Genomic DNA, 27951 nt, shown 5'->3' with positions numbered 1-27951 from the left:
TTTTTACTTTATCGTTTTCTTTTCCGATATTTTTAAACTTAGAAAATTTTCACAATCAGTGAAAGGAATCGAACCCTCAAATTTTTCGAAACATTATCAGGTCTTCAATTTTTATCCAACCAATTTAATTTAAAAACTTGCAATTAATTTACTCTTAGTAGTAATTAATACTTATCATTAACTAATTTTCACGGATTTAAAAAAATCAACATTATTAATTTTTTCCAGTAAGCAAATTTTGCACTCAAGTTACATTTCATCACTACATATGCTTTTCAAGAGTTTCATTTAATTTACCACATTTTATTTAATCAACTCTAATAATTATTTTTTGATTAGTATTTAATTTAGTCATTTTATCGCATAGTATTTTACTTTATTTTATTTTATTTTTTTTTCATACAAGCACTCTCTCTCTCTCTAAAACAAAATTTTCACGAAGTAGATTCACTTTGACTATTTCATTTTCCCCAATAATATTTTATTTTACTTTACCATACTTTACTACTTTACTTACCGCGTTTTACTATTTATCATTCATTTACCAAAGTGATGAAAAATGTTCCCGCTATTATATTCAAAACACATGACGTTCAATATAGTTATTTTCGAAGACGAGAGTTTACAGCTTTTCCAAAATATTACTTTATGTTACGACAGGAGGTAAATTATTTTCCAAAAGTGTTGGCAACCTTAATTTGCATTAGTTTTTCTCATTCGTTCTTTCCTTCTTGCAACAAGATCGCGTCAGCAGAATATGCAAATTGCCGGTAGCATTTAAGCTCCCGGCACTTTCCTTCACTCTCTTCCCTTTCAATTTCAACCCAAGTCAGACTTGGTTGTTTCTTTCGGCAGCTCAGTTGAGTCTGTCCGTTTTTGCCGATAGCTTCGGCTTACTACTCTTGCCATGACTATCATAGCTCAATATGTTTAACATGTCATTGTATATACCATAGCCATAATAAACAAGTTACTTTTTAAATTTTGCTCTTCTTGGTGTTGCACAAGATAAATATGTTTTTTCAAGAAGTATCATACGTCCTGGTTGAGTTTCCACTTAAAGTTAATAAGCTGAGCACTTTTAAAAGCTCACAGTTTAACAAATCGGTTATGGGCCGTTTGCCCAACCTGACGAGATGGTATTTGTAAATTCTTAAAAATTTTTTCAACATCGAACGTGATACAGAAGTCTATCAGACGGCGGGCCAGATAAATTTTTTTTCCTCAACATGGAAATTAAGTAGGGAAAATTATTCCACATGGCTAAACGATATGAAATCCTTGTTAATGAGGAAAAATTGCTGGAGATTAGTTACCGAAGTTGAAAAAGAGCCAGGTAAAAATTCACCGGAAACTTCAGACTTTTGTAAACGCAGAGACAAAGCATATAGTTTAATCTATTTGCACATATCTGATGAATACAAGAATTTGATAAATCAGATTGAAGATCCTTAGAAGAAATTAGAACAACATTTCCGACCAGACTCTCGTGCACGAATTAATGATTTAACAGACCAGTTTTTCAATTGTCACATTGAGTTAGGTGAAGAGGTTGACACCTATGCAAGTCGACTTAAAACTCTTATCAAACAGTTAGAGGATTTGGGAAAACCTATCCCGTCATATTATCAGTCTTTCCAGTTGATTCGTTACTTGCCTGCTGAATTTAGGCAGATTGTACAGTCAATTTATAGATGGAAAGAAGATGAATTTACGTTTGATAAAATTTTGGCCGAATTACTTGCTGAAGACTCTCGTTTAAAATTAGTGCAAAAGGACTCTGAGTCATCGGCTATAGCTTTTCAAACTTCCATTAAAGCGGGACAGAAAAATAAAATAAAATGTAGTTTTTGCGGGAAATGCGGCCATACGAAAGCGAACATGAAAAAATTATTTAAGATGATTTTTAAAATCCGTGAAAATTTCTTAATGATAAGTGTTTATTAATGCTAAGAGTAAATTGATTGTAAGTTTTGAAATTCATTTCAGTAGAAGTTATTTTTCGGTGAGTCTATTTTTAAAATTTATAGGATTGTAGACATGAAGTTTTGATACTCGACTTATAATTTTAACATTTCTTGGGTTCTTTATTGATGTTTAAACTTTTTATGTGATGTGTTTTATTTTACCATAGGTAAAAATAATTAAATAAAACTGAAATTTATAAATTGTAATGAAAATTCTGTTAATGAAATTTGTTGTTTGTAAAGTATTATTTTGGAAAAGCTGTAAACTCTCGTCTTCGAAAATAACTATATTGAACATGATGTGTTTTGAATATAATAGAGGGAACATTTTTCGTCACTTTGGTAAATGAATGATAAATAGTAAAACGCGGTAAGTAAAATAGTAAAGTATGGTAAAGTAAAATGAAATATTATTGGGAAAATGAAATAGTCAAAGTGAATCTACTTCGTGAAAATTTTGTTTTAGAGAGAGAGAGAGTGCTTGTATGAAAAATAAATAAATAAATAAAGTAAAATACTATGCGATAATCAAAAAATAATTATTAGAGTTGATTAAATAAAATGTGATAAATTAAATGAAACTCTTGAAAAGCATATGTATTGATGAAATGTAACTTGAGTGCAAAATTTGCTTACTGGAAAAAAATTAATTAAGTTGATTTTTTAAAATCCGTGAAAATTTGTTAATGATAAATGTTAATTATTACTAAGAGTAAATTGATTGCACGTTTTTAAATTAAATTGGTTGGATGAAAATTGAAGACCTGATAATGTTTCGAAAAATTTGAGGGTTCGATTCCTGTCACTAATTGTGAAAAATTTCTAAGTTTAAAAATGTCAGAAAAAAACGATAAAGTAAAAACAAGCGAGAAAATTATCAAACTCTAAAATATACTAAAAAAATTGAAATTGCGAAAAAATAATCTAAGTCAGAAATGGTTGAAATTAGTTAAAGACTAAAAAGTAAGAAAATAGTTAAAGACTGAAAATAATTGAAAAACGCTAAAATAGTGAAAAAAATAATCAAAGTGCTGAATAACAGGGAAAAAAACGTTAAAGTTCAAAATGTATGAAAGAATGATAAACTTCGAAATAATTGAAAATAAACTAAGTCAGAAAAACTATGAAGTTCGAAAGGAGTGCAAATAATCTAAGTTGTAAAAATGGCAAAGTTCGAAATGCATGAATAAATCAAAGTTCGAAAAATATTTCAAGTGTAAAAAAATATGTATGAAAACAATCGAACTCCTAAATGAACGAAGATATTTAAAGTCGGGAAAAATGATGAAGTTGAGTATACTTGTAAATAAATAGAAGATGCAAAAATATTTAATGATCAAAAGGTATAAAAATAAACTAAGTCTAAAAATCGCCAAAAATAAGCAAAAGAGCTTTACAATAGTCTAAGACCTAATTAGAAAAAAAAAATAATCGAAATCCTAAATGTATGAATGTGAAAAATATTTCTAGTCCAAAAATGCATTAAAAAAATCTAAGTCGGGAAAAAAATGATATAGTTTAAGAAAAAAGAGAAAAATCTTGAAAAACGACTAAGTTTAAGAGCCATTGTCTGAAAGAATCAGGCAGTTTAGGACATTTGTGATTGTTGACATTTTTGATTTTCTTTATTTTCACATATGTTGTTCCTTATCATGAATGCAATGTAAATCCACAATATGAGTTTTGTCTGACTTACCGTTTTTGAGAAATTAAATTTATAAATTTAGGGGGCGTGGCACATTTTTGCGCACTTTTCAAAATTGCAGATTTTAAAATTCTTGTTGCTTTAAGTGCCCTTATAATGACATGGATTTTTAAATTCCATATTACTATATGGTCTTGTTAGATACTATTACAGCTGTCAAATCGGTGTCACTACGAGGGCGACGCCCACAAAGTCCGTTTAAAAATGACTGAAAATGAAAATCTTTACTATATTCAAGCCCAATTTTCTCAAAGCGCCTTCATGATAACACCAACGTTTTTACATAAATTTCTAGCTACACTTGCATACATCAAAAATATGTAATAAAATTGGTGTCACTATAGGGGCGCCATAAGATATTGGAACTTTTATTTGATAAATTTCACCAAAACGCAAATTTTAAAATCTAACTACCACTCTCGCCCTCATAGCAGAGATCTGAAACTAATTAAGTTTGATAATCAACATGTTCGTCTAACTTTTCAATTAAAAAAATCGGTGTCACTCCTATTACTTTCGGAAATATAATCGTTCAAAATTAGTATGTTATGGTGTTATTTAAAGAAAGACATTTCAAATTCGAATGGCTTTTTGCACCGCTTGTTTTAAACTTTATTATAAAATTACAGTAGTGACGCCTAAAATAATGCTTTTCTAATGTTTTTTTTATTAAAAAAAACTTTATAAAAAGCATTAGAAACACAGTAAATCGATATAGGTACAGATGGACGTATTGTGTAATGGGCATTATAGGCTAAAATAGTCATACTAATCTTCATATTTTTACAACTATACTAATTTTTTGTCTGTTATTTATATTAAGAATGCAACTATTCATTTTTACCTAAATTAAATAAACATAAAGTCTTGTATAGTTATGAACATAATGTATTATATAGCGAGCATTCAGAATCTGAAATATAATTTGAGGATGACGTAGATTAAAACAAAGAAAATGGAAAGCATCAAATCAACCAGTTTCAGAAAGACGGTCCTCTCTTATTGAAATCTGGTAATTTTGTAGCACTAAAGGATGGGAAAACATGGTATCCCGGAGAAATAGTAGAAGTTGACCATTTGCACTTAAAGGTCAAATGCATGGCAAGAAGGGTTGGAATAAATAAATTTGTTTTTCCGGAAAACAAGGCGAGTATATTGGTATGATAATCTAGCTATATCAAAACGAGCATTTTCTGTTCAAGATAAAGACGCCCTTACTGCCCATAGCTGTTTATGTTAAAAGTTACACTTCTTTGTAACAAAACAAAAACTATCTGGATGTAAAAAGATTAAAATAAAAAAAAAAAAATAAACAAATAAAATAAATTTTAAAATAAATGGAAATAAATGGAAAAATAAATAAACAAATGGAAAAAAAAAACCTGCCACAACATACTAATTTCGAATGATTATATTTCCTAAAGTAGTAGGAGTGACACCAATTTTATTAGGCCTAATGTTAGACAAACATGTTGGTCATCAAATTTAATTAGTTTCAGATCTCTGCTATGAGGGGACTAGTTGTAGTTAGATTAGCAAATAGTCAACTTCTACTTTTTCTCCGGGATACCATGTTTTCCCAAGCTTTAGTGCTACAAAATTACCAGATTTCAATAAGAGATGACCGTCTTTCTGAAGCTGGTTAATTTGATTTTTTATGTCTTCTTTGTCTACGTCATCCTCAAATTTTGTTTCAGATTCTGAATATTTGCTATGTAATGCATTATGATCATAACTATGCAATTCATTATGTTAATTTAGTTTAGATAAAAATAAATAGTTGCATTTTTAATATAAATAACAGATAAAAATTAGTATGATTGAAAAAATTATGAATATTACTATGACTATTTCAGCCTATAATGCACATTACACAATACGTCCATCTGTACCTATATCGATTTACTGTGTTTCTAATGCTTTTTAAAAAGCTTTTTTACAAAAAGTATTAGAAACACATTATTTTAGGTGTCACTACTGTAATTTTATAATAAAGTTTAAAACAAACGGTGCAAAAAGCCATTCAAATTTGAAAAGTCTTTCTTTAAATAACGCCATAACATACTAATTTCGAATGATTATATTTCTGAAAGTAATAGGAGTGACACCGATTTTTTTAGTTGAAATGTTAGACAGACATGTTGGTTATCAAACTTAATTAGTTTCAGATCTCTGCTATGAGGGCGAGAGTGGTGGTTAGATTTTAAACAATTGCGTTTTTGTGAAATTTATAAAATAAAAGTTCCAATATCTTCTGGCGCTCTTATAGTGACACCAATTTTATTACATATTTTTGATGTATGCAAGTGTAGCTAGAAATGGATGTAAAAACGTTGGTGTCATCATGAAAGCGATTTGAGAAAATTGGCCTTGAATACATTAAAAATTTCATTTTCGGTCATTTTTAAACGGACTTTGTGAGCGTCGCCCTCGTAGTGACACCGATTTGACAGCTGTAATAGTATCTAACATGACCACATAATGATATGGAATTTAAAAATCCATGTCATTATAAAGACGCTTGAAGCAACAAGAACTTTAAAATCTGTAAATTTGAAAAACGCGCAAAAATGTGCCACGCCCCCTAAATTTAAAAATTTAATTTCCCACAAACGGTAAGTCATAGAAAGCTCATTTTTTTTATTTACATTACATTCATGATAAGGAACAACATATGCAAAAATAAAGAAAATTAAAAATGTCAACAATCACAACCTGCCTGATCCTTACAGGCAATGGCTCTTAATAGTTCGAAAATAATCGAAGTTTGAAATACCCGAAAATAGACCGTCTAAAAATTGTGAAAAAATAATCAAAGTGCATAGTGATGGGGAAAAGAAGTTTAAGTACAAAATGTATGAAAGAATGTTTAAGTTAGTTATTTCTTCGAAAATTTAACAAGTAAGAAAAAATATTTTGTTGTATGAAAGTAAAAAAAAAAAATTGATTTCATTTTTATTCGTAATAAAAAAAAATTACGAGTAAGAAAAAAATACTTAAGAAAATTATTTCTTCGAAATTTTAACAAGTTAGAAAAAATATTTTGTTGCATGAAAGTAAAAAAAAAAAATTGGTTAAGAAAATTATTTCTTCCAAATTTTTACAAGTTAAAAAAATTATTTTGTAAATTTGACAAAGATAAAAAATTTAGTTAAGAAAATTATTTCTTCGAAAATTTAACAAGTTAGAAAAAATATTTCGTTGTATAAAAGTAAAAAAGAAAAAAAAAATATTTAAGATGATTTTAAAAAAATCCGTGAAAATTTGTTAATGATAAGTGTTAATTAATGCTAAGAGTAAATTGATTGCAAGTTTTGAAATTCATGCAAAGAATCAATGTTGTAAAAAAAAATGATAAAGTTTGAAATGCATGAAAAAAAAAAGAAAATCAAAGTTTAAAATATATTTCAAGTCCACAAATCATTGAAATAAATCTAAAATCTCGAATGGGTTGTATTTAAATAAATATTTACTTAAGTGAAAAACTTTGTTATTATGGAAAATAATAATAATGATGATAGTTTCAAAATATGTGCTGAAATTCAGTTAATGATATGCCATGATTAGTACTAAAGAGTGAATTAACTGATGGTTTTAAAATTAATTTAATTGTAATATTCGTTGTCATGGTACAGATTCACATTAAGACTGAAAGAGTAATGGAAAATACAGCATAGTGGTTAGCATACGTTTTTGCTAACTCAAAGCTTGGGTGTTCGATTCCCGACACTCTGTAAAAATAAAAATAATTAAATTCGCAGAAATATTCTAAGTCCGGAAAAAAAATCAACCTCTCAATAGATGGCGCCACGAACATTCTTAAAAGTTGTCATCCAAAAAGTTAAAACATAGCAACAAGTGTTGCCATCCGAAAAGTAAAAAACCTCCTAATCTTCTACAAAGTGTTGCCATTCCCTAAAAGTAAAAAACGACAAAGTCCAAAAACGTGGGCGCGCGAAAACCCTCGCGGCGGCCCTGGGAGGCGGTGTTATCCAAGGTCAGAGGCGGAGGTCACAGGTGGAGGTCAGAGGCGGAGGTCCCTCCGCACCTCCGCCTGCTGCAGCGAAATCGGCCTTTTCCCCCTACTGACGTAAAATGAATCAAAAAGTGAACCAAAAGGACATTTTAGAAGTTATTGTACTTCTGTGGGCCTAAGAGCACTTCAGCATTGTAGAGACTGGACATTTTCCTTTAACTCCACACCGATTCATATGGCCAAGAAGACAAGAGTGGTGCAAGGCGCTTTGTTTTTGACATGATATCATCTTTTGAGTGGACGCTCTACTCGTTCGACATCAATCCCATTTATTACACTGTATGGCCTATTTTAGAGTCAAAGGTTTACCCTAAACTACACATAAAATTGAACTCTCTAAACCAATTGCTTTATAGGGAACAGGATTGATAAAAGAACTTGCTGCCCTTGAATGAAAATTTCAATAAGCAGTTGCATCTCTGTATTACTGCAAAAGGCTGCTAGTTTGAAACCAATTAAATTTAATGATTGCTAAAGGTCTTCTCATATTATTATTTTTTGTGTTTTGTTAGTTTATTTATTTTCAATAAAGTTTCTTCGAAAATTGCTTGTCCGAGTTTTTTTTTTTTTTTTTTGCCGCAACCTGTACATTTGGTTCGCAGTCAGCAGAAACATAGTTTTCTGATTAAAGTTATGCTTGTTTGTTTTATGAAGAAGGAAAATAAATTCTTCACTAAGGTTATTGGTTTGAGCTTTTTTGTAAAAAGTATTATTGAACATTTTTTGATCTATATGCAGAATGTATTGTCATACAACAACTTGCATTACCGTTAGAGAGTATTTTAACAGAAAACAGGAGGGAAGAGGAAATTGCATCCGAATTTAAGCTTGAGAAATTTCTAATCACTTTTTGCTGAAAATTTCAATTAAAACCCTGAAAAGATGAAAAATTCTTTTTTTTTTTTTCAGTTTTTCCGAAGTGAAAATTTATTCATTCGGAAAAAAAACGGTTTTTTTTCCGTTTTTTTCGGAAATTTTCCGGTTTTTTCCGACTGTTTTCATCTCTAGACCTTTCCCTAAACAGTGGTTCTCGAGGATATGAGGTTTCAGACAGATAGACGTGCACATATTTTAGTAGACTAGCCGCCTCGGCTTTACCGCGTACGGAGTGTCATACGACCGTTAGTGTGCACTTGGGCGCCTCGTTTTGCACTTTTTTTCCGGAACGAAATGTAATACCTTCTTTAAATGGCCAAACTCCATGGACATTGCATATATAAAACCTTTTTTGAATCAAATAATATCTTCTGTGGGAAGAATATGGCATCAAAATTTCAAAATTTTGAGCAAAAACTCTATAATGTTCTCCAATTTTTAATACAGTAAAAAGGTCACATTTTTGTTTTGAAAAATGACAACTGTGAAGAAATGTTATAGTCAAACCTTAAAAGGTCTGTTAATTAATCTTGGAGAGATCAAAAAAGCATCCTTTGGTTCTTGAAATGGAGCGTAAATTCAGTACAATAAGGCAATTTTGTAGATTTTCGATATAAAAATTTTCATTTCTTTCATGTGTGGATAAGAGTGTAATCTGATCATATTTCACTGCAGCTTGATATTCTCTATCCTCGAATATATATATATATATACTAAAGCACACTGTGCCCTTCGGGTAGGTATTTCGTTCCGCACTTCGCCACGCCTTCTCGAACGCAGAGTTCCATTTTACGCGGGTGTGATTGGTACGCAATCCACGAGCTTCTAAAGGAGACAACCAGACAACCTTAACTTGGTTGAGCATTTTAATGTGCAAAAAATTCTGTGTCCTTTATATCACTTACTTCACTTGTCTGTTGTCATTTTTGTTATTCTTACATTTTAAAAACCGCTGCTTTTACAACAAAATGCTAGGATCCGAATATATCTTGTGTCGAATACAGCGGAATAGAATCATCGGACACCACGTGACGAGGGAGGAGTCAAGTGCCTTCTTGTGAAAAACGGACAATAACTGATCCTTTGACGTTTGAACATAAAATCTCTTCGTAGTTGACATCATTTGAAGTAAAAACATGACCTTTTTACTGCATTTAAAATTGAAGAATGCTTGTTCAGACTTTTGAAATTTTGATTCCATACTTCTCACAGAAGCTATTATTTAATTCGGAAAAGATTTTATATCTGTAATTTCCATCGCGGTTTAAAAATAGCTAAAGGAATTTAACTGGTTCCACTTCAGGTTTTTTCGGGTGTTTGAATGGAAAGTGGTAGGGGAAGGTCGTGTATCTTGGGCAGTTTTTTTTTCCAACATTAATTTTTAGCATGTTAACGCAATGTAAAACAAATGGTTTTTGATTCTATGGGGTTTCCTGCTTGTTAGCTTTCTATTTATTTTTGACATTTTGAAAATTTTTGATTAGGTGATTTTTGGTGATTTTTTTAAAGTGATTTTCTGCCCAAAGTACAATTAAGGGTTGTACCTTGAGCGCCCTTGATTGCACCTTGGGCAACAAACCAGTCAATCACTTTTTGTAATTTTACCTCATATTGCAGATACTAAAAAGTTATCCCATCAAAAGTAATGTTAAATTGGATCTCAGTTCGTTTGTAGGCCAGCGGCTAGGGTTAACATCTGCAACTCCACTCTACAAACGTCTTCAAGCGAATGCCATGTAGAAGCATTTTTCTTCTTTCGTAAAAATTTCCCAGTTGTTTGGTCGTTGTGATTAGCTTCAACCACCTAGCCCCCATGAAATTTGGGTACGTTTTCCGTCAAGAAAGATACTAGAATCCATTTGCCAATACTTTCTGCTTGATTATAGTCAAATCCCACTCTCGCTTAATCACATCCTGTGAGTCTGTGTTTCCTGATCTTCTGCTATCAATTTCATAAGATAGTCTTCCATCTGGACATCCTCTTGTTCACTAGATGAACTCCACTTATCATTTTCTTCTTCTGAACTTTCCTCTTTAATTTTTCTTTGATCTCTTCTTGTCATATTTGAGCGTTTTCTTCGCTACTTGGTCATTTTTTTTTCTTCTTCAAACTGCATATTCTGGCTTGTGAAGCTTTCAAATCATTTTTTCGGGTGCATCAGTAAGGATTTTTGAATTCCGCAGTCTTCCTTGTTTCTTTTCCCGCTTGTACCTTGATTGTACCTTGTTCATCCACTTACCCACATGTTTTAGGTGCCCAAGGTACAAGACAAGCAAAATGCATGATCAAGGTACACGAAAGTGACTTTCAAAATAGTTTTTAAAAAACACCAAAATGTTGTTAACAAAGCAGAAAATCTGATAGCACATGTTGAAGCGCACATTTCAAAAAATCGAAATAATCAAGCAATGAATTTTGAAGAAAATTATACCTCATTAAAAAACACAGGTGATTGGGGGAGAAAAATTTATTTTCTACCACTTGTCTGTTATATTAATATACAAAACTGGAACTAACTTGGGGAAATTGTACCCAAAGAGGTAAAACGAGATTTTCCGAGGGTTAAAGATAAGTACAAGGATTATTGTTGGGTCACAAATCAATAAATAAATAAATAAAAGCGTGTCAATATAGTTGGTAGTCATTAGTGATTCGTAATAAAAAGTTAGTAAATAGGAAAGTTTTAGTTTTTTGATAATAAACTTGGAACTAGACTTACGATGAACATTGGCTGAAGAACTACCAGCCCCCAACTCTCTTATTAACTGCTTCTAATTTTAATAACTGTCCAAGAAACAGATGTTTTCTTTGTCTGAAAGATTAAAATTCAATATAAGTTATTCATTTTTCGTAACTTCAAAAAAAAGAAAGGATAAATTTTTTGGTATATTTGTTTAAATATTTCTCATTTTATGGGTAATAGCCTTGAAAAGGTTCGGAACCACCAATTTATTTATTGCAAACGGCAAATCCCTTCGCATCTTATTGACTTTTGTTTACTGTCAATTTGCTCAAGTTTACACACTATCAAAAAGACGCTATTTTATACCATTCATCAATGATGTATTATAATCATTGATGGTTATAATCATCATGACTATTTTATTTGCAGGCAATAAAACTTTTCGCATCCTATTGTTTTTTTTTTCTTTTGAATTTTTCAGATGATCCAAGAAAGCACTTCTTTCGGTACACCCTGTAATGTTTCTTTTTCTTTTTGAGCAATCACGAGTTGCTTATTAGACTCTCATGACCACATTGAACGTTTCTTTGGTTTTTCATATTAACATGACAACGAGAGTTGAATTACATACTAGTAACACATACTAGTACTTATTTAAAATAAAATTATGGTTTTTTACATCAACGACTTATTGATCCGCGGACAGATAGAGCTTTTGATTTTTTTTTTAAATCGTGGACTGGTGATGATTTTTTTTCTTCTTCTTCTTTTCCTTTCTTTCTTTCTTTTTTGATTTTGCAAAAAGAAAAAAAAGTGATTTATTTTAACAAACCGTCGAGGTTTTTCCTTTTTTCTCTTTTCTTTTTGCTTTCTTTCCTTCTTTCTTTAAAAAAAAAAAAAACTTTCTACTTGGAGAACGTTAAACACTTGTGAAATTTTTAATACACGAATTAAAAAATATGGGAATAAAACTTAGTGTTAAAGAATTGTTACAAAAAAAAAAAATACGCTGTGAATAAGATAAGTAATTACTGTAATATAAAAGGTACATAAGTAATAAATATTGATGAGAAATCATAGAAAACTACGAAGATTACTCACAAAATCCACGTAAAAGATTTTGTATGAGATTATTATTAAACGGTTTTCTTTCCTTTTTTTTTTCTTTTTTTTTTTTTTGAGTAAGGATATTTTTTTAGCTTGGACGAGCAAAAATCTCTAAGGAACGGTAGGGTAACGACCACAGTAATTGGCACTTTAACAGTTTGTCCTTAAACTTACCTCTGTTTTCATTACTTAGAAAAAAATATTCACTTGTAAATATTTTTGTATCAAAGAATGCACATTTGTGCATCTATTTAGTTCGCTAAAACCAAAATTATTTTAATTGACATTTTTATAAAAATATATGTATAAAAAGCTACCAAAATCACTAGTAATTGGCACCTGATACCCTAGTGTATGACACCTTGTGATTCAGTAATTGGCACATGTTAATAGAACAGGAAAATCACTTTATTTTTCACTTTTAGATTACATACAAAGTTTATCATCATAAGAAACATAATTAATGTTAATTTAAAGTTGGTAATTTTACATTAATTAATGTTAAAGCTAAGTTAAAGTAATCATGACGTTGAAAAAGTATTTTAGCGAAATAAAAATAAATGTGGAGTGTTGTATGGAAAAAAATATCGAGATTATTGCTGTTTCATTAGTTGGTTTAGCAGTTTTGATTTTACGAATTATAGCTATTTCCACAGAAAAAGGAACATTAACCCGATGATTCTAAGGGACCATAAAAAATGAAAGAATTCTTTACTGCCGCAATATCTGACTGATGGCTAAACATATTTGTTTTTTATTTCTTCTCTTAAAAATTTAACAGTATATTCTGCAGGATTTAAATCAATAGTAGAACCCATTTAACATAGTTGCTGCAAAAGTATTAGAAACCAAACTAGTGACATATTGCACAACACATTAGTGTTTATAGGCACATGTGCCAATTACTGGAGACTATCAAAACTGAAGCATCACTAAATGGCATCCATCATTACTTCAAAAATTCAAAAAGGGACAGAAATATACTTCTACCCACTCAAAGTAACACCTTTCAATTAAACAAAACTTTTGACAACGAAAATTTAAAATATAATTTAAGTCAGATTTTAATGGATTGATGCGCATGCTTTCCTTAAGCCAGAGAAGAAGCTTTTGCAATAAAAATTGCTGATTTGACACAAGTCACAATTTTTTCTCTTTCCTGTGCACTGCTACCGTTTAGTGCCATGATTTGAAGTTGTAAATTTTAAAATAAATGTACGTTCAGTTGGTATATAGTTTTCTACTTTTAGAAATTGGATGCGAATTTTATTTTAGGACATTTTTGTTAGAAGTTCCAACTACTGGTGACCTGCCAATTACGGACGGTGTTACCTTAACTATAATATAAATTGATGTTTATGTTTGAGGAAAATTTGAGTAACACTCAATATTTTAATTAACAGTGTGCTGCAAAAAAGGATTGTTAACTTTTCCGTAATGTAAGTGTAGGGTAAAATAGCCATATTTCGTCCCGGTTCCCAATTGCGTCCCCCTCACTTTGTATGGTCTAACGCTAGGTATATCGCCGCCGATGATCTTTTTTTACTGGTTGCGATCAAGAAAATTAGGATCTGGTGGGGTAAAGTGGTCGAAAAATCCATATTTTTCAACATCCGTAACATAAATAATGAATACAAAAATTTATTTTAAAACTTCAAATGTTTTTCGTTGTTATTTCACATTACCTTAATAAAAAACACATTCCACTGAATTTTTGGAAGAAAAAAAATATGATTTAACTATCTTTGTGGTAGTTTCTTTTTCATATGTGTTAATGATCTGGGGTGGGGTAGATTGGTCATAGTTAAAAAAAAAAAATGATGTAAAACCATCATAAATAACCATAATTTTTTCAATACTCAACACACCTAAGTCTTTTGAAAAAATTAACTTCATTTAAAGAAATTACAAATTTTTTATGGTCAACTTGAACCACCTTTGATTCACCAAGAATTTTAATAATTTTTAAGTCCTGGTTTCATCAATATCATCAGAGAAGGTGTGAAAATAATTTCCAACATTTTATTTTTTAGGAATATATTGAAGGTACCCAGACAACCACAATTGTCCCTTAGACATCCAAAAAGGTCCATGACATATCCAAATATCCATTGGATTTGCCACACAGCTTATGGATATCCATATCTGGTTATGTCTATGGATATGTATTTCTGATATATCTTCAAGACATCCAAACGGTTACATGTTTTGGATGTGGATATTCGGATAGCTTATGGATATCCAGATTTTGGATATGGATTTTCGCAAGTCGTCTAGCTTTCCAGATTTCTACATGTTTTAGATATAGATATTTGGATAACTTGTGGATGGCTGTTCAATAACCTGAATGTTTAAAAAAATATCCATCTAAGTCTCATTTATGGATATCTGCTAGATATTTGACTTTTGGATATTACTTGATTTGTTTATATTCAGGTCTCTGCGGCAAAATTCTTTTAATTTAAAGTTTTGTTGATGTGAGGTGAGTTTTTTTTTAAATTCATTTCTTTTTAAAAGTGTGCTGAACTGAGAAAACTAACACTTCTTCTAAACTTCATTGTTTATCAACAAAATCGCGATCGCGATACGGCGTGAGTTTGGTGGATAACAATTTTGTACTGGATACCTTTCTTTGCTGTAACTACATTAATTAATGTAGATGTTCTTTTCTTAGATAAGTGTTTCAGATGCTGCTGATTTTTTGTGTTTTTCAAATTTTAGAACATTTGTTGGTCAGCAAAAGGTAAATGTTCGTATGTTGCCTACCGCTTTTCCGTTTGATTTGAATGTCGGCCATTGCTACTTTGTTTGCTGTTTTAAAAATTTAGTAGAGTATTAAACTGTTTTGACGTTTTTATTTTCTTTATTGGTATGTTTCTTTGTTTCTAAATGTATTTTTTTTTAACTCGATAATTTTTTCACTAATGAAGAGTTAAGTTCACAGGTACCCTAACTTTGATTTCTGTTCGTGTATGTTCGATCTGCATTTCTTCCACAACGTTAACGTTTCATTTTATTAAATATAAAAATCTATCTTGCTAGGTTATTAACTTAGATTTCTTTGCATGTGTTGTGTTACTTTGCTGAAAGAATTAAAACTCTAAAGTTGTTTTGTGGAAATGTTTAAGGCTTATTTTCTAGAAATTTTTATGTTTATGAATGTTCAGTTTAACCATTCAGTTGAAGCATGCATTCCCCCAAAACATCTATCCAGCTTGTTAATTTTTTCAATTGCACATTGCTTGAATATGTGTTTGCATTATAAAGATAAAGATTGCATTTTAGTCTTTCCCCTTGTTGTTGGATGGCACAAAAAGGCCCAATGTTGGGTTTATTATTTGCATTCATGTTTTAGCACCTCATCGTTTACATTATCAAGATGTGCACTACTATTAATATTATTTCTCCCTAAAAGCTATGAAATCTCAATATGCTGGAATTTTGGTTTTACCAATGTATTCCAAGTGTCTCACTTACTCCTCCTTAATAATAAGCATTTTTTGGCATGATTTTTTTTTCAATTTCCCGATTGTTTTATTTAAATTCAAATGATATTATATTTGCTTGAAAACTCAGCCCACTGTTGACTAAAAAGTGGTTGCGTTTACAAATGCCAGGTTAATGAGAATGCATATGTAAAGTTTTTCTCCCAGGTGTTTTTGTCCTGCCAGAATGTAGATGAGTTTTCTGGATTTGATGGGGTTATTAAGTATCAAGTTTTTTGGAAATCTACCATATTAAAATTAGCGTTATGTTTTATAAGTCTCTGAATGCTGTAAATTTTGCAACAATTAAATATGAATCCAAGTTAGCCAACTATTACTCATAAAAGTCTGCCTTCAAAATTCACATTGTATGTATTTGATGTGTAGTTTTCACTAGTACCGTACCAAGTAACTCTTAGTTCGAGTTCAGAGTATCAACCTTGTTGACATACACTTTACCGAGCACTTAGAATGACACTAATACTCATAATACAATATACAAATTATTCTTTTTCAAATATTTCATTATTTTATAGTATGAAAGAGAAAATAGAGAATGAGAAACATCCGGAGTTTACATTAACATTTAACAGCGACTACCTAATAAAATTGACATAGTTTCTTTTTTATGTTCCTTCTCTGTCAAGCCAGTTTTTTTTTTTAAATTGCAGTATTCTGTGTTTGTCAAGTATGTAAATATATAATTCATAAATTGTTATGAAAAACAAGATAGCAAATATTTATTTCTTTATTTTAGCAGAAGAAAAAAACCAAGCAGAAAAATTACTGAGAAAAACATTCAGGAGGAACTATTTTAATTAAATGTAGTTTCTCTTTTATGTTTGTTCTCTGTGTTTTCGACATCTTTTAAAATTATATCCTTTAACGCTCAAACATATAAGGTAAGTATATCTTATAATTTAATAATTCCAAATGTGAAAACACATGCTTTATGCAGCATCAGTCCATTATTTTTGCAATTTTCTCATTTTTTGAATTAAAAAGTTTTCTTGGCTGTTTTTCAGAACAAAAATTAGAAAAAGGAGATGTTTAATTCAAATATTTTGGAACAGTTTGGACTTTTTGGTGAAAGGGTCTTCACGCTAGTTACATCTGCAATTGTGGTTTTGGCTGCAATTTTCTTGAGTATTGTATACTTGACTGCAAGCTTACTTGACGATGGAGAAATAAGATGAGATCAAATGAAGGAAATAGTTCATTGCGTCTTTTCCGATATTCGGGTGAAATTATACTCTACCGTTTAAAAATCAGATTTGTTCGTTAAACCCATGCATACTACCTTTTTTTGGTTTTACCTTTTTTAGTCATAATTTCTGTCAATCTTTAAATATTTTCAATTTTACGAGCAAAGCAGCGAGCAACATTAAAACCATTTGAATCAAACACGCCAGCCAGTAGCAGCTCATACACAGGTGGTGATCTCGTCTTATTCGTGAAGCAGGTAAGGTGAGGAAGCTAATAAGTGTGACGTTTTATCTGTTAACTCGGTTTTTCTTCTGTGTGTGGTGATGATGTCACTGTCCACTTAAGTTGCAGACAAGTATAGTTCCAAATGTCATGATGTTATTGTAATTGAAATTCTAAATTTTTGCATTAAATTCTAAGTATTTTTTCCTGCTGTAATATGTATTAACAAAGTTCCAGATTGCATTGCCAAAATAAGTACTTTTATAAATTGGTTTTCTCCCAGTATTAATCAAAATTAGGGCAACAGGTTCTGCCATGAAAGTTGTGGTTAAAAATTAGTTGCGGCACATCAAAACCTGACTAGATAAAATCAAATAAATAAATAATAATAATAAACCTGAATTTTTGACATCTTGAATTAAAATGAAGCTTTTTGCAATCATGAGTGTGCATGTGCTGGTACGTGTGTTTTTGTGTAGGTATGTGTATATGTAAAGATATGCGAATGTTTGAAGGCGTGTGTATGTGTAAAGACGTGTGTATGTTTGAAGGCGTGTGTGTAAGATACAGAAGCAACCGCACAGCAGGAGCGGATTCTGGTGGTCAGTGCTGCTGATGGAGACCGTGCTTGCTGGAGAAGCAGGACCTGAGCCAGTCAACAGTGGTGCTCCCGAGGCTCCTTTCCAAAAATCAAAGGACTAACATCATTCACCGGTGAAGTGAAAACAAGAAGCAATTCGTGATTGCTGAAAACAAACATAGATGTTTTGTCCCTGTCAAATTTTCATGCATTTGTGATGTTTCGTTTGTATGCATTTTTTAAAATGTTAGTCAATAAAAATATTTTGCATTAATTGTGATGACATTAAAGCTTTTTTTACTACGTAGAATTTAGTTTTAAAAAGTAGAGATTGCTGTGTGTAACTCATGTAAAGGAAGGAGCATATAAAGGTAGGTCATTTTGCCTAAGAATATCAACATTTTATTGAAGTTCAGTTTTCAGATTTGAAATTCGACATCTTTTAAGAGATATGAAACAAAATAAATTTTTTCATATTTGTCTATTATTTTTTTTTAGATTATACATGCATTAATCACAATGCATCATAATATTTTAGTGTGATAGTTAATTTTTTTTGAACACTTATCAAATAAACTAAACTTTATTAAGTATTATGCATTGTGTGAAATCCTTTTACTTATAAATTATATTTGAGACACGAGTTTCTAATAATATATTAGTAGATGTAAAATTTCAAATTGGTTGCAAATAAAGTGAAGTGCTAGCTGAATAAAAATATTTTTTTGTGTGTGTATGGGGGGGGGGAGGTTGCATATTCATTAGTAAAGCTACTTTAGATTACCAAGTATAATTTAAAAGATTTAATCAAATACAATTAATGACATAAGGTTTATAAAATGTATAAAATTGCAGTAAGGAGGTTATTGCTTAGAATTAGCAATTATGATTTTATCAAAATAAAGTAAAATATAAGTGCACATTTTAAATTTGACATTAGTCAAAGAAATTGATGTAGTTATTTTTATTTTTTGATCAAACTACTATAAAGTGTATTAAACCTATAGCATTTAATATCTGAGTAAATATAGGTTGCATTTTTAATATTAAAAATGTTAAATTTTTCTTAAGTAAATATTTTAAATGAGTAGTAGTGAAAATATATAAATTTTAATAATCTCTGTTTTTTTTTAATGATTTAGTATTTAAAATTTTAAGGATGCATTTTATGTCCAGATTTATTTTGCTTATAGGCTTAGTATACAAAGTAAACAACATGGATATTCTAGATATCTATAAACTATCTAAATAGCTATCTCCCATGGCTATCTAATCCACGTAATTAACATAAAACGGATATCTCGTGGATATCTATCGCAAATCCATAACAACCATTGGAGATCATATCATATCCAAGAGAGATCCAAATATCCAGACCTCCCTGGGATGTCTTTAAAGTGCAACCTTTCTGACTTCTGGTGGATATGGACTTGGATATGTAGACCAGGCATGGATATCTAGTGGATTTGGTGATGTCTACTTGCTTTATCCAATGGATCTCTTATAGATGGCTTTTGGATTTGGTTGGTTGTCTGGGTAGCTTCTGAATAGAGTGTCTAAATTACCTAAATTATATAGTAAGAAAATATTACACCCAAAGAGAGTTCTGAGAAAACGTTACTTTTATGAAAAAAAAAAAAAGAGGGAAGAACTGTTTAATTTTTATTTAATTATACAATGTATATGAAACACTTCTATCTCTAATTTTCCACTTTCTACCGAACTTTAACGGGTTTTTTGGGAGGGAACATAAATTATTCTACCGGAATAAATTTGACACTGTGGTTGCAGAAGAAATGCAAAGAATTTTCCGTATACTATAGGGTTCCTTAATTCAATTGATATATATCACATCTAACCCTTCTTTTACTTAATCCAGTTTACTTTAAAAACTGTAAATGTTTGATAAAATAATATTTAAACTGCTATCTGTCATATAAATAATGATTAAGTGATTTCAGATGAAGATATATGTTAAGACTAACCTATGACTACTTTACCCTATCTTACTTCTGAAATATTACATACTAGTGGCACCCGCACGGCTTTGCCTGTAGAAGAAAATTAAAAGGTCTTTTGGTTCGCCTGTATATTTACAAATAATGTATGATGAATTTCTCGCCAATTGACTTGTCCATGTTACGGTTGTTCCACGTTATGATAACTTGGTAATTTACTCGTCCATCTTATGATAATTTTGCTCGGGAAAATGTTCTAAAAATTGGAATAGAAAAAGAACAAAATCGAATTTCAAAAAATCGCTTCGAGGTGCACACCCCCATGCTACAAAATAATTCTGTGCTAAATTTCATGAAAATCGGCCGAACGGTCTAGGCGCTATGCGTGTCACAGAGATCCTCACAGACAGATCCAGACGGAGAGACTTTCAGCTTTATTATTAGTAAAGATAAAGAAAATGAATCCAGCTTAGCTGTTAATGCAAACGTGTTCTGGAGGGAAGCAGCTTGCACAATCAATCTGATAAAAATTCTAATAAACAAAAATTTACAAAAAAGTTTTAAAAAACTTTCAAATTTTAAAATATTTCACAAAAAAAAGACTTTTTTTTATGAAATAAAGTATTGCCAGAGTTAAAATTTTATTGATCAAAACTTAATTCCTAATTCTTGAAATCTAAAATGGAAAAATTACCTTCATTTTTTCATTTATTCCAAATATACAGTCTTTTATTTGATATATCGTCACCTCAGAGCAACAGTAAGATATCTCGTCCCAGAAATAACACTAAGATATCTTACTGTTGCTCTGAGGCGACGATATGACCACTTTACCCCATTGACCACTTTCCCCCACCAGACTCTACTTATTTGTGGAAGTTTCAAACGTCTGGTGCGTTACCTTGCCGCTTGGGAGCACTTTTATTCTGCTTTTTAAAAACTGGAATTATCGTAACACTCTTTGTAAATGCTCTTTTTAGTTTATCAAATTGTATTTTTTTTTTTTTTTTTTTGACATTATTTGTTTAGCGTAAGTTGTAAATGAATAACCTGATCGCCTTGCTAATGTTAAATTCACTTCACGTACAGCAGGCGGAAGCTTGCTCTGCGCATTGCAGAAAACATAATTTTAATTTAAGACGTCAAAATTCGAATGAGTACCAGAGGCTGGATGTCTGTATGTATATATATATATATATATATATATATATATATATATATATATATATATATATAATATAAATATTAAGAGTTTGTTTGTTTGAACGTACTAATCTCAGGAACTACTGGTTCGAATTGAGAAATTCTTTTTGTGTTGAACAGTCCATTTATGAAGGAAGGTAAAAGGCTTTTTTTTCTAATCAGATTGACTGAAATATTTTTAATTGCAAATCAAATGTTTAATTAAGTCTAGTTCTATGAATTCCGAATAGATTGCTGGGTAAGTTAACTCACAATGAGGGCGCTGGCCGACAGTGTCCATAGATGCGAGGAATCATGCCGCGCGGCTCAGTCGCTACGCTATTGTGGGACTGTTGTGGTCAGCGAACTGATTTTTGAATGCGTTTTTTTTTCGATATTCAGGTACATAATTTGATTTTGTAGGATTTTCTTATTGGGTTTTGTTTTCCTTTATTTATTCAACGTCTGTTTTTGTTCTCATAGTTGAAGATAGTTCCTAATCTAAGTAAATGATTTGATTGTCGTACTATTCAACTGTGATTGTTCTTTATAAAGTTTTTATTATAGTATTGCTTATTTGGCGGAACAGTTTAAATTGCAGAAAAAAAAACCCCCCGCTTCTCTAGCTAAAGGACAAGGTTACGGTAGCGTGGTTGCTTGGCGTGTTAAACGATAAACTATACAGTTGAAGGATTATTTTGAGTTTTAAAGCTACTGTTAATCTTTTTATGTGTTTTGGCGAATAGTTTTAAATTCCAAAGAGACTAATAGGTTTTTTGAAAAGGTGTGCACGCATTTTAATTGTAGAAAAATAATCATTATCACATCAGAAGGGGGGGGGACTTTCTCTTTATTAAACTTTAAATTCTTAGCACGGGCATTGCCGTGCGGGTACTGCTAGTACACTATATCACCAAAAGTGTTGGGACACTTTCAAAAATTCACATTTTTAAGAATTTCTCACGAAATAAAACCCTACTGTTTTGTAACTTTTGTCACATCAAGTGTATCTCCCTTGGAGTGACAAAATATATTGGGTATGTATATATTGGATATCTCCTGGAGGCAGGGGCGGCATTTCAACATTTCATTTGGGGGGTTGAGTTTTTTAAACATGAATTTTCTCAATACGAAATAAAATACCAGTACAATTTTTTTAAAGTAAGGTCATTAAAGAAATTCAAATTTTAATTTCCACACTTTTAATTTATTTTATTGCAAACTATAACAGAAAAGATCTTGATACTACCGTTTCTAATGTAAATTTTTAATGTACGATTTTTGGAATCCAGAAGAAAAGGAAATCTTGGTACTATATTCCGTTAATATCCAGTGGCATGCTCTTGGCAGTATAACCACACACACACACACACACAAAAAAAAAAAAAAAAACCTGTGACCCTCTTTCTCCAATCAACTCTAATTTGAATTCTGAAACTTTGAATTCAAATTACGTTTTTCGCAATCACGAGTTGCGACAGGACCCTACTCATTAGAGTTATTGTTTCTAGAAATGGCTTCTCCCCCCCAAGCATGTCCCTCCTCCTGGGTGGTTATGTGTGTATAGTTGTGTGTGTGTAGGCTTAAGTGTGTGACGTAGGCCTGTGTATGTGAGTAAAGACGCACGCGTGTAGGCGAGGGTGTATGAGCATGCGTGTGTAGGACATGGACGCCACCACCCAGCAGAAGTGGATTCCGGGGGACAGTGCTCAGGACCAGAGCAGCCGTGCCGCCGCCGCCGCCGCGCCGGTGGGCGGCGGTGCTGCTGGTCCAAGCTGAAAAAGGAACCGTAACGTCAAGGACTGTCAAATGAGAACAATAAGCAATCGTGATTGCTCAAAAAATCTCTAACCTACTGAGACACGAAAATGATCTTTCACATTTAGCTGAGTTGATTGAAATCAGTGAAAAATAATTGAAGCTACAAAGTTATGTTAGAAAACGCATCTTAAAAATTTTTCTCTTAAAAAAACCCACGCAAGTTTAAAATTTGTATTCTAGTCTTCATTCTTCATCATTGAAGTACACTGACTCTTCACAAAACAATTCTTTTTGCTTCGTTCAACAACTTTTACATGTAACTGAAACATTTTATTTATCTTGTTCAATAACCTGCACATATAATATTAAACTTAGATTTATCACTAAATCTTGTGTTAATTTCATTAGAAACTGAATGAATCTATTTTTTGATACAAAATGTTAAGCCAATCATATGACTTTGCATCATCATGTGGATTTTTGTCACTTTTTTAAATATATTTTTTTAATGGGTCCAATAATTCCAAATTAACAAGAAGCTCTTAATAGGAGCTCAATCAAGAGTTCTAGCTTTAACTTTTGAAGACCATTTTGTACCTCTCAGTTAAAGAGCACCTTGCAAAAGTATTTGTTGATGCACGAATTCTTTTCAAAAATAGCGTGTCTTTTGTAAGAAGTTTCCACGAAAGTATACTTACAAGCAGGAGCGGACTGGCTGAGTTTGGCCCAGTCGGCAAAAGAATGTTTTGGCCCATTTCTGTAAATGAAAAAAGTTAAAGAGTGCCGGATCTCATTATTCCCAGGTCGAGCAAAGACATTAAACTACCGCTAGTCACTAGTTCCTACTTTCCTTTAAATTTTTAAACCTAGTTTTAAATTTCTAAAAAAAAAAAAGAAATTGTGAAACATTAAATGAAGCTGACACATTTTATATGCCTTGAAGACGGATACTAATGGTTACAAGTCTTAAAAGGCATTTTTATGCTTCTGTACTGACAACATAGGAAGGACCTGAGAAAAGGGAGGAATCAGGTAAATTCCCCCGGAAATTTTTTGAAATTGGTTGATCCACATAGGCTTAAGAAGTAAAGAATCGAGAGAAGGGTTCTAGAGAGAGAGAGTTCCCTTCCAAGCGATATTTTCAAAATAAGATGTAAAAAACTGCAATTTTACAATTTTCGGTAACATTAGAGGAGCGGAAAAGGAAGGGGTTTCCCCTCACTATTTTTTTTTCTTTTTTTTTTCTTTTCTAAATCGAAATTCATTTTACTCTTTGTTTACAATATAACGTCAGGGTCTCTTTCCTGAATTTCTCCGAAATGTGAAATTTTAGAAACACAATTTTAGGCTACCCTTGGTAAAATTAACGGGACAGGGAAGCATTGGGGGCTCTCAACGAAAACGTTTTGGCGATTAAAAAACGCAAAACTATCTTTGGTTATGTTAGAGAGAGAAGGGAGGCTCAGTAATCTCATTTGGAAGCATTTCAAAACGGAAGTCGACTCGACCCAATTTTAAACTACATTTAGTTACTATAGGGAGTCCGGCGACTGTCTTTCGGAATTTTTCGACATTGAAATTTTAAAAATATAATATTATAGTATGTTTGTGGAAACTTGGAAGGAAAGGACACAGGTTTCCCTAACGTTTGCTCCAAGATTTTTTAGGAGGGCGCCGTGCCCTTCCGCTTTTAGGCTAACCTTTGACCCTTTACTTAATCAACCCTCCACCTTCTTTGCCCCTTAAAAGCTTGATCAAAACTTCACAAAATAAATTTTTTCGAAAGGTAAAGATTCACACAAGCTTGTCAATGAAACGTCACTCCCTCGTTTCAATCACTTATCCACAAGAATCTGATCAGAATATGTAACTGAATGTATGAATGTAAAAAAAATAAATAAATAAATAAATAAATAAACATCAAAAAAGATTCTCAACATTTTAAAACTAAACGCCATCAAAAACACTTGGACTTTGTGTGCACCTAGTATATCAAAAAGTTAAAAAAGCACCTTTTTTATATGACAAAACTTCTATCAAAAAGTGTACTTTTATCTGAAAGCGCACTGCTCTTTTTTTGTTTTGGGGGAAACATTAGTTCCCTTTCGGCATTTTTTTTTCAGAAACTGAAATGAATTTTTGAATAGTGCAGATGGGTTATGGAGTTCTAGCACGGAAATTTCTGTTAAGTAAAATTCTAAGCTATCTTTAGTGACTTTAATGGAATGGTGAAGGTTCGAAGACTTTGTCTGGAAATTTTTCGGTACTTAAGTCTGAAAAATACAATTGAGGGCTTTGATGCAAGAACAAGGTAAGTCCAGACTCACTCATTTTTGGTAAGACCAACAATAACAGCAGTTGTAAAATAGAAACTCTATTATCACCACATTATTTAATACAAAGCAGAGATCTCATCTTAAATTTGCGTCCCGTTGTTGCACTAATCGGAACATCTATAATCTCCACACGCAATAATGAATTTAAAAAATAAATAAATAAAAGATTTGAACTTACCTGATTCTTGCATCAAAGCCTTTATTTGTAGACTATCGTTGACGACTTGAGGAAAAAGCCGTAACGTTACCAAAAGTAGAATCAGGAGACATGTTCGAATTTCAAGTTCTAAAAACGCTACTTAAGGCTTCGTTTGGAAACAATAGGAGACATAAGGGGTGCGAGGTTCGGGGTTCTCGAAACTTTAACCATAAAATCTTTCTCAAATTTAAGTCAATTAAAGGGTTCAGGGGGGCTTTTTTGCGATTTAAAACTTTATTTAGGCTATCTTTGAGGACGTAGAAGTGTCAGGATGTCTTTAGAGCATTTTCGTCATTGAAGATTTAAAAATGCAGTTTTTTTTCTGTATAGTGAAACGTTACGAGTGTGTGTACGTTGAAGTACTCACAGTCTTAAGTTAAATACGTGTAGTCTTCCTAAGAAATTTTTCAAAATTGATGGCCTAAAAACGTACTTCTACGTTATGTTTGGCGACATAAATGGGAGTGTTCTGGTGCTTTCCTAGGAAACTTTCGACATCAAAGCTTCAAAAAAGTATATGGGAAGTGATGAGAGATTCAGGAGCTCTCCCTTCTAAGCGGAATTTTTGTCCTGTTTTAGATTGTTTATCGTAGTTCAGACTTGCTTTCCCGAATGCGATTCTGAAATGAAAGTATTCGTAGCCATAATTTACAATAGACCAATGAAAACTTTTGCCAACTTACAGCATTTAGTTGACTCTGTCACAACCAGCTGAGAACATAGTCAATGTTACCGATGTCTTTTTTCAATTGGGTCAGCAATCCAGGATATTTTTCTCTCATATTTGTTGCCCCAATTCTAAATGCGCAGTCAACAATTTTCGAGGCTGCAGAGAGCGAAAAGTTTGATTCCACGCAAAAAAAATTCCCTTATCCCAAGTGCTTATATTGTTGACTTCTTGGCTATTAGCCTTAAATTTATTTCACCACGGAATGGATGCATAAAGATAGCTGGTCTACGACTGAAATATCATGTGTTGCAGTGGAGCCCAACCTACCGCCTGCAGACCACATGTGGCTCGCCTAGCTGATCTATGTGGCCCGTTGTTGTGTTCAATCTTAGGAAACGCAAAATATCTGAAACATTTCAAACCTACTATTGGACTCTAAAAAATAGATCCAAAGTTCGTACCTATGAGATGGGCATGCAATAATGATGAAAGCAAATTTTGGTTTATGATTATCTTTAATTTTCCTCTTTTTTCCCTTTCTATTTAGAAAAATTAATACATTTTATATTTGTTCTGGCCCGCGACGATATCCCTCTTAATATGAGGTGTGGCCCAATGTAAAACTAATAACGATTGGGCATCACTGATGTATATCATAAATCTCAGTTCCGTTTTACTATATGCACAATTTCGACATGAATTTGAAATGCAAGAACTGAACTAACTTTTTTTTTTTGGGGGGGGGGGGAATTTGTTTGACAAAAAAGGGTCAACTATTTAAGTTGGCCCCCCTAACCAGTTGTTCCAGTCTGGGATCCCCGACTAGCCGACCAGGTCAGTCCGCCCCTGCTTACAAGTATGATTCGTTTAACCCATATGAGGAAATTTCTTCTTTAGTTAAAACAAACTTATTCTCCATCTGTTTTTTATTCTGGAAGTTCTGAAAATAATTCATAAATTTCTAAGTTATTATCCAAATAGTGAAAAACAGTTGCTCGTGTCTGGACAGGTCTCGAGTTTCATCAACTTTTCATCATCTGCAGATTCTTTTTTTTTTTTAAATTTCCTATTACATATGATGATCACTGATTCGCGCGTTATGTAAATTGAATTTCCCGATCTCTTAATATTCTGCGCAAAATATTTGGGGGTGCAACCGCCCCCTCTTGCTCCCCCTATTTGCCGCCCCTGCCTGGAGGGTTACTCCAGCTCTAATTTTCCAATAAAAGTTGTATCACCCTTGCGTTTAGAGGATCAGTAACAAATTGAGAAAAACAAAAATGTTTTTTGATGAACATTCATCGCAAATAGCTGAGAATAATCTGTAAATTTCAGAAATTAGTTAACTTACTATATACAGCTAATTTACATACGTTCGTGAAAGTATTACTGATATTCATGAAGACATAAGCATACTTTCAAAACTACGAATTTTATTTGAAGGTTTTTGGCTCATTACACTTAAAGTTTCCATCAAAGCTTACCAAACTGTCAGAAAACTTGACAGCATACATTATGAGTATAATACTAAAATTTGAAATTAAAATGTTGAAAATTTGATAAAATATGGACAGAGTTAAAGCAATTTTTCACTGCGCATGCGTGAAAGATAGCAATTTGTAACTTTCATAATCTAAAAACCACAACTAGATTTTTCAACTCATGATAAAACTTTAAGAAAGTTATCAGCAATCTAATGAGCCGAATTTCAATAATTCTTGGATAGATGACGAATCGGGAGTGATCGTTCGCAAAAAACGCATTTTTACTATGAACCACACTGAAAGATATCAGACAAGTATTAAAATTTGCGAGCGACCCCTTATGATTCGTCGCCTATCCAAGAGTTATTCAAATTTGGCTCATTATATCGCTGATAACTTTCTGATTTTTTTAGATATTCAACTGGAATTTTATCATGAGTTCAGGAATCTAGTTAGGTTTTAGATTAAGAAAGTAAAAAATTGCTATCATTTG

The sequence above is a fragment of the Uloborus diversus genome, chromosome 4 (assembly GCF_026930045.1).
Source record: "Uloborus diversus isolate 005 chromosome 4, Udiv.v.3.1, whole genome shotgun sequence".
Taxonomy (NCBI): domain Eukaryota; kingdom Metazoa; phylum Arthropoda; class Arachnida; order Araneae; family Uloboridae; genus Uloborus; species Uloborus diversus.
The sequence above is the reverse complement of the archived record's forward strand: the minus strand, read 5'-3'. Positions refer to the sequence as shown.